Here is a 15,413-nt window from a genome sequence, read left to right as displayed (position 1 = left end):
GCACAAAGGTATGTTTTGATAAAAATTATTACTGAAAACAGCTATTCCCCAGCGTTCCTTCTTTGTGCTTTGGCTGTTGTCTCTCTTAAATGATAGTATCATAGCAGTTCTTGAAAAACAAATACTTGGCAGATAAAACAGGTACAAAGGACACTATCTATCTATCTATCTATCTATCTATCTATCTATCTATCTATCTACCTACCTACCTACCTACCTAGATAGGTATATACACAGCCACAAGGGACTATTACTCGGTTTACCCTTATTTTTTACCATGATTCTTTGGTACTTAGCATTAGCCAGGAGTAGTAATTCTGACTTGAATGTAATTTTTGGGGAAAAGCATCTAGATAACCGTGAGTAAAGTGAGTACGTCAATCTTCCTAAATTACAGTTACATAGCACATAAGGTTGAAAAAAGACCCAAGTCCATCAAGTTCAACCCTTCTACCTAACCTTCCTACTTTTGATCCAAAAGAAGGCAAAAAACCCTAATTAAGCTACTTCGAATTCTGCCATCAGGGGAAAAAATTCCTTCTTGACTCCAAAAGACAATCAGATTTCTCCTTGGATCAAGAAGCTCTAAAATATTAATTCTTTTTATAGCCCTGTATGTTATGCCTTTATCTATATGATAACACCACCTCCCTAGGCAGTGAATTCCATACCTTTATTGTCCTTACTGTAAAGAATCCCTTCCTTTGTCGTCTATGAAATCTCCACTCTTCCAGTCTCGGAGGTTGACCTCTTGTTCTTTGTACATTTCTGTTAATGAACAGGTCACTGTAGAGCTCATTATATTGACTGTGCATATATTTATATATTGTTATCATATACCCTGTAAGAAGACGTTTTACAGTGTATATAATTTTAACTTTATTAGTCTCTCTTCATATCTAGTATCTCCCAATCCCCTTATTAATTTCGTAGCCCTCCTTTGTACTTTTTCTAGTTCCATAATGTCCTTTTTAAGGACCGGTGCCCTAGAATTGTACCGCATATTCAAGGTGAGGTCTTACCACTGACCTGTAAAGAGGCAAGATGATATCCTCCTCCCGTGAATCAATACCTCTTTTTTTATGCATGCCAAAACCTTAATGGTCCTCGCAGCTGTTTTCTGGCATTGCACACTGTTGTCAAGTCTATTGTCTACCATTATTCATAAATCCTTCTCATTGGTAGTTTTCCCCAAGGATATTCCATTTATAGTATAGGTTGCATTTTTATTATTTTTACCATAATGCATAACTTTGCATTCATCTACGTTGAACCTCATCTGCCACTTGCACGCCCAGTCCCCAACTCTGTCTAAATCCTCCTGCAGAGAAGAAACATCCAGATTAGTCTGAATTACCCGGCCTAATGTTGTTTCAATAACAAAAACTGTGACTTAGCTCTCAATGCAGCTTGGGAGATCATTTATAAATAAATTAAAAAAGAAGAGGACCCAGGACAGACCCCTGACTCACTCCACTTAATACCTGCGTACAGTCTGAGAAACATCCATTAACAACAACTCTCTGCATTCTATCTTTTAGCCAATTTCTGATCCACATACATTTGCCCCCTAAGCCTATTTCTGTTAATTTATAGAGTAGCCTTTTATGCGGGACCGTATCAAAAGCCTTAGCAAAGTCCAGATAAATCACATCTACAGCCACACCCAGATCTATAGTTTTACTAACTTTTTCATAGAATCGGTTGGTTTGACAAGACCTGTCTTTCACGAATCCATGTTCATTTCTACTAATTGGATTATGGATCAAGATATGTTCTTGAATGTATACCTTTAGCAACCCTTCAAATAACTTCCACACTACCGATGGCCGGTAATTGCCCGGTTGAGAATTTGATCCTTTTTTAAATAGCAATTAAAAATAAATGCTTCATTTACAATTATATACATTAAATTAACCCTGGAGTTTGCAGATGAAAACATACCAAATAATGTAAAAAATGTCTACCTCATGGGAGCAGCCATTAAAGTTTCCTATTTGAAAATTTGCATTGCTATTCCTCCTGTTTAAGTCATCTCCAATTAGAGTTAGGTTGCTTGTTCTTATTAATTGTTTCAGGGATATAACTTCAAGACAGGTGTTAATAAGACATGCTACCTGTGCTTTATCTCAATATCCATATCAAAATGTATCAAAATTTAACTCCTCTAAAAGAGTTATGCCAATGCCACGAAGACCACAGTTCTCCATTAAGCCTGTGTCGCTGATGTTTCAATTCTTAGAATGAGAAATAAACAAACCTTTGGTTGAATGGTAGCCTACACAATTAGAAGAGACACTAAAGACAAACACTGCACATTTTAGAGAAGGATAATGGCAGAGTCATAAATGTAGATTGCTACCCCAATTGCCATGTTGGTATGTCTGAATTTAGATACAGAACTGGAACTTCAAGTAGTTATAGAAAAAAATATGAATCTTAAGATAAGAATTAAGAATAAGATAAGAGTTAAGAATATTTGCTGCACAACAAATGCATTTCAGGCAGAGACAACGGCAAGTAAAATTTGGTGACCAAGTACATAAATAGGATTGGCTTGATCATCTTAATATAGATTAAAGAGAAATGTGAAAGAAGAATGACTTCTTAGGAAACCCTTGGGCTTTAAAAATTAGTTAGGGATCTTCTAGTTATTTTTTTCAAGGTAAGGAATTTTGTAGGCATATAGATAGTTGTATGATTAAACAATTATACCACACAGATGCTAATGGTCATCAATATCTAAGTTGGAATACCATCTTTAACTGAAACAGAAACAGGAGGAACAACACTGGGCTAGGAATAGCCAAACTCACTAAATAGGTGAAGTTGCAGAAAACAAAGTTTAATATCTAAAGTCATACACCATGGCAAGACTGAGCACAGCAAAAAGACACAAGGCAGAAATTTCAAGGCAAACAGCGGTAAAATAAGGCTTTTTTGAAGGCAAAGAGTGGTCACATAAAATATTGATTTGATTTTTTTTCCCTGTGTGTATGTATATATATATATATATATATATATATGTATGTATATATATGTATGTATATATATATATATATATATATATATATATATGTATGTATATATATATATATATATATATATATATATAACCATATTTGCTTGATTATAAGATGACCCTGATTATAAGATGACCCCCTCAATATTTGAATGTTAATTTAGAAAAATATATATAAATACATAAAAATATATATGAATGTAAGACTATCCTATAGGAAACAAGTTTTACTAGCATATATTAATTCATATGTAAACTATTTTTTCATATTTAATAAAAACTATGATTGAGAAAAATGCATTTTTTGTTTTTATTTCCTTTTATTTGCCAACTTGCCCCCTAGTTATGCACATCTGCCCCATGGCTTGCTACTCTGCCCCCCAGATATGCCACTCTGCCTCCCTGATATGCCACTCTGCCTCTCTGATATGCCTTATACCCCCTATGTGCCGCTCTGCCCCTGTTAGGAGAGTTACTGGTGAGGAGCCCAGGATGCAGGATTGAGAGCCTTATAATCGAGCAAATACGGTGTATATCAATTTAAAGCTGAAATCATGCTTTGGTGGAGAATAAAATATCTTACTTTTGTACTTCTATGTACTACTAGCCCCTATAATAACCAGTTTATATTTTGTGACACCTTTCATTTCACTATTACTGACAATAAGTATGATCTAGAAGGATGCAATTCATTTTGTAATGTTTTTTTTTTATTTAAAATTCACCATCATTTATCCTTCATAATTCACAATACTCATTTGCACTACTAATTCTTTTTCCAACAAGTCTAAAATTGTTCCTGAATAAAATCCCAAATACACTTTTGAGCGCATTCTTGAGGAAACTATGAATAGTTTCCCACATTACATTGACTGCTTCATATAACTTGATTTTATTTCATTTCAAAATAAAATGAAAAATCCCATTGTCTCCTTGGCTTCTATTTCTCGTGATATTGGAACTGTATTTAATTATACAAGGTCACATCCGAAGAGATACAGCTCCCCTTTGTAAAGAATGGAAATGAACCCTTTTTTTTTTTTTACCACTACTTTCTCCAGAAATGAATTCTTTATTACCCTTAGATTATATGATATTACCCTGAAGTGACAAGATATGTCTTATTTCCTGTCTACTGCGAGGCTAGAATTAACAAGGAATATAAAAAAGAAAATGAATGGTTTTCAGAATTGGTTGCTCCAGAGGGTGTATTTTTTCAATAGTCCCTCTTCATAATTGTCAGTACTGTATAGGAAATGCAGTTTGCATTTAGAGATTAGAGTCATGACCTGCTCTTTATGAGGTGACATAAAAATATATGACAAATTAAAACATCTGTTAGGGACGTGCTAAAGCTGCCAAAGTCGCATTAATGCCAGAGGGTTTGGTCCAAGAGCCATACTTTGAAAATTTGTTTAAACCTATATTTTAAAGGGAAATTGATTTAAAACATTACATATTCATCATTTATCTTAACATAATTTAAGATTTTGTTTTCGTTCAAAATCAGACCTCATTGAATTTAAAAGTACCTTTTTGTATTGGCCACTAAAGTGTCTTTAGGAATTTATACCGTATTTGCTCGATTATAAGACGACCCCCCAGAATCTAAATATTAATTTAGGAAAAAAACAAAAAGCCTGAATATAAGACTACCCTATAGGGAAAAAAAGTTTTACTAGTAAATATTAATTCATGTAAACAATTTTTTCATATTTAATAAAAGCTATGATTGAGAAAAATATATATTTTTTTATTTGCCAACCCTGCCCCCCCCCAGTTATGCACATCTGCCCCCAAGGTTGCCACTCTGCCCCCAGAAATGCCTTAATCCCCCTTTATTTGCCACTCTGCCCCATGATGTGCCTTTTAACCCTCTATATGCCACTCTGCCTCCAGAAATGTCTTATGCCCTCCTATATGCCACTCTGCCCCATGATATGACTTTTAACCCCCCTATATGCCAGAGTGCCATATAGGGGGTTAAAAGGCATTTCTGGAGGTATATATATATATAATCTGCTAACAGTAATCAAACTCCTATCAAGCCAAGGCAGCCAGTACATGCTGGAACCTGGGGATGATAGGAGTTTGAGTACAGCCTCCCTATGCCATGCTACCACCCCCCCTTACACATCCATGCTATCACACACACACACACTCATTCACAAACATTTAAATACTCATTCATTCCATTAATCACACATACACACACACACTCAAACCCCCCACCCCCTTACCTGAACTGCAGATCTCCCACTCGCAGACTTCTGCAGGGGCCCGCTGTGCGAGCAACTTCTCTGGCCCCGCCCCCAGAGGAAGGAGGGGGAGGCAGAATTATGTGACACTCTGCTAGCTTCCTGCTGCTAATACAAGAGACGCTGCTCGGGACCAAAGCACTGGTAAGCAGCCTGGCCCCAGCAGACATTTTTTTGAGGTCTAATTATAAGACGAGGGGTATTTTTCAGAGCATTTGCTCTGAAAAAACCTCGTCTTATAATCGAGCAAATACGGTATATATATATATATATATATATATATATATATAATATCTATATCCCAACATTTTGTATGAGTTACATGTTAAAAACATGTAGTTTTGTAATTTTACCTAGTGTTTGTTCTACAATTTTGTACCAATCAAAAAAATATCTGTTCAGTAACATCTGGAGTGGAATAAAAACATATTTTTATCAGTATCAGTTGGGGAAAGGGAAGAGTTTTTTTAAAGTACATTTGTAGTGGAAGGTGTGAACCTAGTGGAAGGTTCTGAATATTAATATTATTCATGTTCCTCTTCTTATTCTCATTATCCTATACTTTTAAGTCTATCTTGTAATCAGAAAGACCCTTTTTCTCCTTCTTTTCACTTTGATCACCAAGCAGAGCTCTATATATCTATATTGCTGATCGCAGTAGTAATGATCAGCCTGCAGGAAGAAGTCATCAGAAGTCCCTGCAGGTCTAGAGAGACCTCCTGGGAACTCTTTCACTTTGTTCCATTGTTTCAGTGCTGCTCGTTCAGACACTCATAAGCGTAACTAGCGCTCACACAGATAGATCACTCAGAGCAAAATTACACTTACTCTTCCAGAATGGAGCAAGCAATATGAAACATTTCTGTTTAAATGTCTGAAGAATGATTTTCAGTAATAATATAGCATGATGTGTAACTCTTTGAGTGCACATTTCTCTAGATTGTAAGCTTGCGAGCAGGGCCCTCCTTACCCAATGTATCAGTTTGCCATAGGCTGTCAATTCTAGCTTTGTGATACCCTTTGAATATTTGAATTTTTGGAAGGACTGCATACATTGTTTGCACCGTATAAATAAAACATAATGATGATTTCCCCCTTCCTGGCTAGGATTTAAGAGACAATCTTACAAACTGTATACCCCTTTCCCCCCATATTCCTTTAGCTTACCCTTCCTACTCCCTCCCCTGCAATACTTTTACTAGCATGGCTGGTCTATCCCCAACAGTGGCACTTTTACCTTTTACCTTTTGTGTAATACAACCCAAATCCCTCTAGACTGTAAGCTGTTTGAGCAGGGCCATCCTCACCTGTTGTCTCTGTTAGTCAATTTATGTTAAATACTACTTGCTATGTCCTGTCTACCCATTGTATAGCGCTACGGAATCTGATGGCGCTATATAAAACAATAAATAATAATAATAATAATAATAATAACATTACATAGGAAAACCCTATATACTTGTCACTAGACCATGTACATATAACTAGATATTTAACAAAAGGCACACTCCTGAGCAGCAGGCCTAAAAGGGTGAGCCAGTCTCAGGTTCATAACAAGTTAAATATGAGGCCCTATATTTAAAGAGCCCCTATCCCTTTAATACAGGATAGGTGAAATATACACGGAGTTAATATAGTTTGTGGTTCATGATGGGTGTTTGGCAAGAGCGTTTCTCTATGATAAAGAGTATATGTGTCTGGAAACAAGCAATTACCTATATACTAGTTTTAATGACACAAAGAAACAAAATGAAGTTATCCCTATAGTATTGTAAACCCAAGGGTGCACACAATTGTTTGAGTAAAACTACTGATGGAAACTTTCCTCTTGTTAATATATCAGTCAGACTTCATTGTCATGAACAAACTCTAATGATCAAATAATGGAGTCTCATTTAAAGCAATAAAAATATTTAAAATGACAAATATGTCACATTAGCCTTAAGTGGTTGTGTTAGTTTGTCACATTATTCTCTTCTTTGCTGATCAAAGTGTTTATACAAATGGATGCAGAGAAATTAAGCGCAGAGCAGATTTGCGGTTAAAGATATACAGAACGTGCCAAATGATTCTAAAGGAGATGTTTATAAAACATTATTAGCCATTACTGTTGGCCTAACACCTACTTATACTTATTAAATAATACAGTTCTCTCCACTTTATTGCCAAAAAGCGTGTTTATGAGTTGATATCATCAAAAGAAGAGCTTCTGGAGGTTTTTACGTCTTCCATAAAAATGAAATGTATGACAAAATCAATGCTTTAACAAAGAAGAAAGATATTTTTTGGAGCTATTAATGTCAAAGTAAATGGAATAAGATGGTATTTTCTTTGTATTGGGGATGGAATATTTGGTAAATAACTCTATAGAAAAGTTTATATGCGCTAAAAACGACATATTCATTGAAGCAGAGGTAACATAGAACTAACATGAAACATCCCTGGTTCAGCTGTATTACATGGATCAAGAGATCACTCAAATTCATCAAACAGGCACTCCCAGTGTGAATACTGGGCCAGCCCATCCCAAAAGCCAGTATTCATTAGGGTGAGATAACAGGACGAACCTCGGCCCTGCAGTAGTAGTGTGGCAGCTTGCACCTTGTGTAAGCAGGAGTGAAGCTAGGCCCTAGACCAGGTAAGAGGACATCTCAGATTGAGAATGTCTGGTGATGCATAAAATTACATGTTCAAAATACTGGAGCATGCAATTAACATTTTGTCAAAGTAGAAAAGATCCTCAATAATGCCCATGTTTTCTTATTCATTTCATCTATTGTGTACAAAGGTGACTTTGAAAGACCTCATTGTCAGTGGTGTTCCATGTAGAGAATAATTTTACCGGATAGAGGATCAGGTTCCTTGAAAAGAGAGCGGAATGTACAGTATATAAAAATATGTTTTAGAAATTGAGTGTCAGCTAATGTGTTTTAATGGAAAAGGGTTGATTGTGATACTCATAAAAGTATGACGATGTTAAAGATGTCTAACAATGAAGATGTTTTATTTGGCTTAATTAGAACAACTTAGTTATACCATAATACCTAGAATAATACATGTAAGAAATAATTTTCAGAACCCATTATGATGCATTGTTACTTGCGATTAACATTGACTGTTATATGTGGATTATTATATCAACTCGATATGTGCACAGACGATACAGCCAGTTACCAATACTGCAGCAAAAATAGATAACCGGTGGGATTTCAACACATAAAAACATGCATACAATATTTTCAGTGAGACAGAAACTTCCGATCTCTTAGCTATTTGAAACGAAGAGACAGGCAAGTCATGGGAGTTAGAAAAGTAAACCTGCAAAGGTGAAAAGCAGGATAATGCTCTTTGCCAGGTCAGCAGGTGAATGTAAAAATCAAATGTCTACTGGGTAGTGAGGGTTTCCTGGGTATCGGTAAATGACAAGCTCTCCACAATGTTAATGTTATGAAGATACTCTAATAAGTCCCAAACGTGTTCTTATGTTGACAGAAGTGCAGTGGGATTTCTGACAAAGAACCTAAGCTGTATGTTTAGTTTTCTATTTTTTTCTCTCTTTTGTATAGGTCAGTTGAATAAGACAATGTAAATGTCAATAAATTGTTGATATTACTATTCTTTGTGTAGAAATATAATAAATCACTTCTTTTTTAGATACAACCTTTGTAAAATCAGAGACCCAAATGTCTGTGTTTAAAAGAAGGGGACGTAGATGCAATATACATTAATGTGAATCCTTGAAGACATGCAAACTCAAATGTCAAGCATTGACAGAATTGTTATTTTGCTTCTTACATGAAAAGATGGAGACACATAATGCCAGTTGGAGTGGATTAGAAGGGTGATGGCTGCTCCCTCCTGCTTGATTACTTTTATTGGCAATTTACTGCAGATTAGAGGTTAAAGGGGATATGTAAATTGGACTGCTAATTGCTGACATGAATTTTATTTAAACGTAGATTAAAGAAAAAGTCGGATGCATGGTGTTAAGAAAAGACTAAATGAATAACAGCTCGTGAGCTATTTGATGCTCAGGGCACAAGACTGGGGTATTGTTTTTTTGATACCAGGAAGGGAAGAGAATCTGATGACAACATCGGCCACGGTTTCCAGGACACATATTGTTTTTGTATATTGCTGACCAGTACAGGTAAAGTACTGCTGTATGTGGGATGTATAAATTAATTTAAGGGCACAGACCACTCAGTTATATATCTCTCAAACTGCAAGTAAAATGAACTTTATCTGTGCTGCTCAGCAATATGCAAACATTACATGTCTCCTAGAAAAGATGGCCAATGTGGTCAGCCAAGAGGATTGTGTAATTCTATTTTAATTACGCTAAATTGCTAGTACAACAAGAGGTACGTTAGAAGGACTCTGGCATCACATAGGTGGTAGACAAAAGGGACATTATATTTAACATAGATATAAGACAGACATAATTTAGTGAGTTCAAATGCAGTGTTCCTAGACAATTACAGTAAAGGGTTGCAGGAAAATCTCAAAATATCTTGTCTTGCTTCCTATGTAAGCCACTGGGCTATGATGTCATAACCCTATGAATTTGCATATGTAACCTACAGAGTTAGATGAAGAATGATCTGTTCTAGGTTATTCTCTGTTCCTTTAGCTACCAATCATATTAATCATACCCAGGAACCCCAAAAACAATACTCAAAAGGTCATACTGGGGAACATGTTTTTATTGGGTACCACCTCCTTTATCCATTACTTCATCCACTGGTGAAAATAGCCATGCCTGACTGTTGTAGCTTCGATTCTCCGGGCTAGGCTTAACTCCCCATTAAAAACCCCCAATAATGACACCACACCATAGAATATGGATAAGAAAAGGCCACAGCCAATTTTATTTATTAGAGTCATTGTCACGCCAAAACCTGAAACAATAAACATAGGTGTGTTAACAAGGACAATGACTCAAAACACCAACATGTAAATATATACAATAAACAACCCAAGCTTGCCAAGTAATCCAGGTACCATAACCAAATACCACTTAAGGAAGGGACATACCGAGATGCCCCCACCCTGACCTGAGGTTCCAGCACTGACAGCCAAGAACCTCCCACCAGATGTTACCAACCATTCACTTACCACCACATTAACCCCCTGGATACCTGGCAAGCTGCCGCCCCACAGACTGTGACAAACGACACAAACCTACAAACAAAAGAAAAAGGGAGGGAGGGTGGGACACGCAACCAGGTAAGCTAACCACAAAAAATGGTTCCTGAGCCCGGGAAAGCAGCCACTTATATAATCTTCCCCCAACTCCACCCCCGAAATTCCCGCCAAAAAGCCTACCCCTCCTCCGCACAACAGTCAAGGCCCACTATAGCCCATGCTGGCCCCCCCGTGGGCATCATTCTCTGCCGCTTTGCCCATCTCTCGCAGATGGACAGCATATACATTTTAAAGCTCCTACCAAGTGATTATAAATGAAAACAACTGATTTAGCCAAGGTATCCGGCAAGCCTGCTGACCAATGGAGATGACATCTGTCTAATATAGATTCAAAGATGTTTCTAGGCATAAACATGTATTTATTCCGATATGTAGTAATAGGTAAGCAGTTGCAAATTGCGAACTCTCTAGAGTCTTAGCAAAAAAATATCAAGCCATGCATCACTCTGCTGTTGATTTAGTAAATTAAACCTAGGTGCTTTGCTGTATTGATAAATTTGTATATATATTAAAGGGGAAGCGTCCACTATGCACACTAATAAATATGTCCTAGCACACACTCTAGTTGATTGGTTTCCTTATTAAACAACTTGCCTGTAATATATTTCAGAAAAACAATCTAGCTAAATTCACTGTAGGTTTTTGTCACTCATTCATAAAAACGTTTTACTCTATAGCAGTAGATTCCATATGCAGGGGATCATAATCAGCAGATGTAATGGCGACTTAGTGACATGCACAATATTTTAAATAGGCACTTTTTAGGTAGTCAATAGAGGCCTTCAAATACAAATAGCACGAAAATCGAATACACTACACAGACCTTTATAGCATTACTACCTCATTTGCTGCCATAGCAAAGATATTGTTGGTTTATGAAATACATAAATAAGAAAGTTTATTGTGCAGTAAGCAGACATAGCACTATTCAAACTAAACAAATCGATAAAGTCCTGTTAAAAGAAAACTATAGCTAATAAGTTCATAAAGTTTCACCTCAAAGACCCTGATCTTAGATAAATTAAAAATGTGCAGTCTTTACTCCCTGTCACATATTGCTACTGAACACCTGTTACGAAACATTGTACTTGTGATTGTCTTCTCCATGTGCTCATTTCAAAGTATTGATTCCTTATTAGAAATGAACCTATGAATAATGGTCTAATGATATAATCATGTAAGGGAATATATTCACTGTTTTAAATGTTGAATTAATTGAATCAGAAAGACACCAGAGAAGAGCAACACAATTAATGAGCATAATGGGAGATTTTAGGTATGGGGAGTGGATGTGGTGACCTTAAAACACCGGACAGAAAGCAGGATATTTATCACATTAAGAGAGTTATAGAGTTCAATACCTTTGGGTGTGGAGACCACAAGTATGACAGAGACATTCAAGAGTAACCTGGGGTACACTTGCTAATTTCAGATGGCGATCAAAGGATTTTTCTAACTGTCCATGGAGTCATGAAGGACTTTTTTGTTTCCATAAAGCAGCATTATTAAGACAAACCGTGACATGTGATTTCTTTCTTTATTTTTTTGCCTTAATGGTAAAAAATATGAACTTAATTTATTCAAGTTTTTCTTCCATCTTACTTTGTAACATACCTGCTATTATTGACAAAGCTATGTGTAGTTATATATTTTAGGCTTCTGGTACAACAAACAGTATATTTAACATATAGAGTTGGTTTGGGGCTAAATATTGTTTTACATACAATATATGACCCATTCTGTTGCCCGATCACTAAGTTTTAGGTAACGGGTAATTGATCACACACTGGATAGAATTCAGTTTTAACAATCCTGCAGGTTCCTTAATATTCAAACACAAGTCCATCAAGTTCCACAATGCTATTGATCCATTAGAAGGCAAAGAAGCCTTCTTGACTTCAAATAGGCGTATGATTTCTCATTGGATCAACAAGCTGTAACAAATCATGTTGTTTTAACCATTTATTTCCTGTATATTCTGCATTTTTTTCCAAATGTAAAGAGATTCAACTCTCTAGCCTTTCTTTATAAGTAAACTACTCACCTCTTGTGAGCTGCAGAGATTCCCAGGACCCATGATTATTTGTCTTCCCATTGATTTTACTAAAGAGACTTCCCTGCCAGAGATTGGTTGCTTTAAGGAGCCAAAATGGGTGGAAATCCTTGACAGAATGTAAGTAATTTTTACTTGAAAAAGTAATGTCCCTTTAGGATAAACTTAAGTACCAAATCTTGCATAGATGGTGATCGAATATTTTGTGACTGATTATATGTATTATATAAGCTACACATATATTAAAAACATACAATGACATTTTAACAGATTTTGCAATTCATAAAACTAAGTCCCTAATATCATAGCCGAGTGAAACTGTAACTTGGCATTACTGTACATTATTCCTCCAGGGTCAAAAACATATTTTTGTGGGTTTATCTTATTGCTCTTTATCTTTATTAATCTTCATGACCCTTTATGTTTATAATAAAGGTGTCCCAGAATGCCAAAGACAAATGGTAGAAGAGGTGTTAGCATGACAGAAATATTAATGGGCTTGGTATAATGTTCTAGAAGAAAAGGTAATGCCAGCAAGCAAGTGACTGTAGTATTTATCACATTGACAGTAATCTTCTGCTTAATAATACCTGCTTTCACAATGACATCATCTATGCAATTGCTGTCTACAGCAGTAGAATCATATGAAAATACATTTCTATCTTCTCTCTCTCGCTAGCTTTTTCTTCAGCCATTATCTCAAAAGATACAGGGCTTTGCATGGTGGCAAGCATAAGTTTCATGAGGCAGGCAAAAATACATTTAACTCTGCAGCTATCCTTTGTCCAGATGAAAGTCATTTTTATCACTATATGCTCAGAAATGAAAAATATAGATTATAAGCTTTTCAGGAGAGAGAATTTTTTTCATTAAATTTCAATGAGTTCAAGAGCTTTGTGATCGTCACACTATGCCAGAAAAGATTACAGTTTCTGAAACCCTACTGTTTTTTGTAGCTGTGTATAGTAATTGATTACTGTGCTCTTTCTGTATATGTAGATACATGTAATAATGAGCAATGACAATTTTGTATATGTCAACAATATTTTTAAATTACAAATATTGAAATATTAATATTTTTTTTTTCTAATTTTATTTTTGCAGTTTAGTGTACGTTTGTCTTGCTCAGAGAATTTAAGCAGCATGTTTGGTAACAAATCTCTTTTGGATATGTCAAGGTGAGAAGATATTACTGCTCCCAGAGCCTCTCATGGCTCCTTACCCTGACAAAATATAGCATCTCCTATTACGTAGACCAGTAAACATTTGATGATAGTGTTAAGTGTTGCACTAACAGATAGTCCTGGTTGATGCCTGAGAAACCAGTTACCCCACAATCTGTTGCTGTTTTACCTACTACCCTAGATCAAAGCTGGATTAAAATGCCACCGAAACCTAGAAAAAGCACCAAATTAGAGTTCCACCATGACTGTACAATTAATTAAGGGTAACTCAATTTACTATATCATGTACACTCTCAGAATAAACTATTGGCCCCAAGTGACCAGGGACTCTATACAGTATCTTTGGTCACCTTGTCTTAATATTGGCTCAGGTGATTTACTGAAAAGGTAAATCCCACCCAAGACCTGTGTTGTTCATGTTACCTGAGCCAGTTTGGTCTATGTATATATATATGTATGTATGTATGCTCTCATTTATTCCATTGTAAATGACTCCTGCAGGCTCTGTTGATGTTTTATGCGAGTATGTGGTTCATATACCTTTATGATGTTGGTCTGCCATAAATTGCTCAGTTCAGAGCTTTATTTTTAGAAAAGCATCTCAGAATCATTTCTGCTGAGGAGGAAGGTGCTGTGGTTCTGAAATAATTAACAAAACCTTGCTGCAATAAGCAATGCTTAACTTTATGATTGTTTATATAGATGCAGCGTTGGATTTTTATATGAGACGCCTTGCAAATATTAATCTCTGTGAGTGTGCCAGCCTTCTTGACATATAATGCTACTTTAACGACAATATGTTTCACAGGTTGTGTGTGCTGTAGACTTGCGCATTCAAATTTGTACGAATTGCACATTTACTGAATATTGGTAAATTCAGTGATTTGTATGAAGCCTCAAAAACAAGGCCACTTCACCCATGAATTGGAAGATTCACAACTTTCCAATCAGAGGAATGGATGTCAAAGCAAGAACCGTCATATTTCCCCGGGTTCAAGTGGCACTTGCTGTGATGTCCTCTTTTGGTTTTTGCTTTTGGTGAAAGTTCTCGCCAGGTTTTTTCCAAGGAGGTACGGGCGAAGATAGGGAAACATTTAGACAGCGTGAGAGAGTGAACAAGCATGAGTGTGAGAAAGTGAGCAAGAGAGTCAGGGAATGTGGACATTGGGCAACAAATTTTATTTCTGAATTAAAAATGCCCCTGTATCTTTTTGGCCAAACCGAATGGGCAGGGAATAAAATTTGTTGCCTGAAAACGATTGAGCCAGAAACGAAACGAAAAAAAAAAAAACGAATTGTTTTGGCCCATTTGCACATTTCTAGTGTGCGGTATTTTGATTTGCAGCCAACTTTTATTATCAAATGCTCCAAATCCTTAAATAACTAATTAGGCAGTAAGCATTTTTATAATTGGAAATATGCATTTGTCTAGGAAAACACAGTCTAACACTTTAATGTTAGCTTCACTATCACTCACCTCTAACCATGTCTGGTACATTAATAATAATAAAAAAAAATGCTGTCAGAAGGAATGATGTCATCAAACAATAGGGCATTCAGCAGATGACACCATGCCATTGTCTGCTGACAGCCCCTGAAAGAACACATTTTCCTTCTTGAATCCTATCTCTTGCTGCAGTTAGTCATGTATAGTTCTCCCTTTGATTAAATGTATACACCTTACTGAG

General features: G+C 36.1%; 1 protein-coding gene across 1 annotated transcript in view; it reads left to right on the top strand.

Annotated features, from left to right (window-relative positions):
• GALNTL6 (polypeptide N-acetylgalactosaminyltransferase like 6) overlaps positions 1-15,413 on the top strand; it is a 481,374-nt gene that overhangs the window by 262,181 nt on the left and 203,780 nt on the right. The gene's annotated exons all lie outside the window — the stretch shown is intronic.

This window comes from Spea bombifrons, chromosome 1 (assembly GCF_027358695.1).
Source record: "Spea bombifrons isolate aSpeBom1 chromosome 1, aSpeBom1.2.pri, whole genome shotgun sequence".
Taxonomy (NCBI): Eukaryota; Metazoa; Chordata; class Amphibia; order Anura; family Pelobatidae; genus Spea; species Spea bombifrons.
The sequence above is the reverse complement of the archived record's forward strand: the minus strand, read 5'-3'. Positions and strand labels throughout refer to the sequence as shown.